Consider the following 2,358-nt stretch of genomic DNA (forward strand, 5'->3'; position numbering starts at 1 on the left):
GACAGAGAGAGACAGAGCATGAACGGGGGAGGGGCAGAGAGAGAGGGAGACACAGAATCGGAAACAGGCTCCAGGCTCCGAGCCGTCAGCCCAGAGCCCGACGCGGGGCTCGAACTCACGGACCGCGAGATCGTGACCTGGCTGAAGTCGGACGCTTAACCGACTGCACCACCCAGGCGCCCCTAATTTTTTAAAAATTTACTAGTGATATTTACAACATGCCTGTATTGAAAATCTGTGTGTCCAGATCGGAATAATGTCCTTCTTGAATTTCATAAACTTTGGAAGTGTTTATACTGGCGATGGAGGAAGAGAACTTTCTGAATGATACTGATACTGTTAAACATCAACCAGTAGGTGGCGAAACCTGGCAATAAAAAGCTTTTTGTTTGGCAGACTGGTGAATAAAGAGGGAAAACACAGGCCTCTCAGACTCTTGATACAATCTCTATTCCCTGCATCTTGTTCTTTTCCCTTCCTGGTGCTACCCGACCAGAATCCAGCCAGGCGAAGCTGGCCGAAGGGTAGCCCATTGGTTCTTAAAAGTGGAAGACATCCTGCATACAGGTGAAAGGTTGTTGGAAGGTGTCAGGCACAGATCTAGGATTCAAACCCAGGACTCCTGACTCAGGCCAGGGCTCTCGCCAGTACCCAGAGACAAACAGTTAATCCACACACTTCCTACCATACTTGCCCTCACGCTTTAAGATGGAATCTAATAACCAAATCTGAATGCAGGAATGGTTTCGCTCTTTCTGTACAAAGAAAATTCAGGACAGTCCTGTGGAATATATAATCTTAGGCAAGGACTGTAATGCAGACCTGTCCTGAGAATGTCTGCTGATGGCCGAGATGCCACAGAAGGAGTAAGTCTGAGAGAAACCTGTAAAGTGAGGCTCTATGGGAGCAAAGGAGGGGAAAAAATAAGGAGACTTTTCTTCCTCTGGGAATGGGAGATCCATTTCCTTCTGGGGGGAGGGGGGCTCCTTTGCAGAAGTACAATCTCCTCTCCAGCTCTGTTGTCACATTTCCTCACTCACACGCTGGGTCTCAGAAGCACTAAGGCTTTCAATTCCTCTTAAGTAATTTTGGGGGGTTAAAGCAAGGTTCTGAGCTGATCCTTAAACTATAATGTTGTGGCATTGGTACAGGTTTCTACTATTTCCCTGAGAACATGGATCCCGGGTCAGTCTAGGCCCAGTGTCTATCTCCAGGCCAGAACCTGTCCCCCACCCCCACCCCACCCCATTGCCATGTCACAGCCATTAGGAAGGAGGAAGGAGGACCTTCCTTCATTCCTTGCCTGGATGAGTTTGTACAAGGCACCCATTCCTACATGCAAGAGCTTGGCACATTGGTTGACTGGGTATGATAAATGAAATGAAAGTAATTTGTGCTTATTTTGCTTAAGAATACGTGCTTTGATTTTAGACTAGGAATGAGACAAAATAAAGATGATGCCAGAACATGTTTGTACACATTGCAGTGCTCATTTGTCACGTTTCTATGAGCACTGTAATCCAGCGTCCCTATATACTTGGGTTTGAGCCCTGTTAGGTAAGCCGCTGTGCTTTCAGTAAACACTTTTTTTCTTGGCACTTTATTTGTCAAAGACTTTTAGAGACAGAAAATAGTTAAACATGCACAACTCGTTTGTCCTCTTGTGCCTTTTCTCCTAGGGGCTATTCATGCCGATGAATGAACGAGTGTGTGTGCTTGTGTGTACAATGTATCTGTATGTAGTGTGTGTGTGTGTGTGTGTGTGTGTGTGTGTGTGTGTGTGTGTAGATAACTCGAGGAGGTGCAGCCATCTAGGATTGGCTGCGGCGCGACCCCAGAAGCCTTGGGAAACCGACCCACGCTGGTGTTAGACCGTGGGCCCGAAAGTCACCCTGGAGACCTCTGCAGCGTCCAGCCCCAACCGTCGGGGGCACAGGAAAAACATTTGCTTAGCCATTTTAAAGCCCCTGATATCCTTGACTGGCCCCTCGCTGGCCCGCTGGGAGCCATGTCTGGCCTTGGTCACGGACGGGGTCTCCAGGGTGTGCGTCCTACCTGCACACCTAGGAAGCGGACTTGAAAGTAAACACTCCTCCTGGGGCTTCCCTTGCCTCTCTTCACGGCTGAGGGCCCATTGCTCGGGGGCAGCAGGGGCCTGGGTCTTCTCCCTGGCAGCTGCCAAGAGCTGGTACCACGATGTGAACGTACGTACACACACACACAGACCACCACACACACTCGGTTGAAAGGGTCAAAGCAGTTCCCGGCTCTTACACACACCACACACGCACACACTAGGTTAAAAGGGTTGAAACGATTCCCGGCGTTTACACACAGCACACGCGCGCGCGCGCGCGC

This window comes from Herpailurus yagouaroundi, unplaced genomic scaffold (assembly GCF_014898765.1).
Source record: "Herpailurus yagouaroundi ecotype Mexico unplaced genomic scaffold, PumYag 142, whole genome shotgun sequence".
In the NCBI taxonomy this organism is placed as follows: Eukaryota; Metazoa; Chordata; class Mammalia; order Carnivora; family Felidae; genus Herpailurus; species Herpailurus yagouaroundi.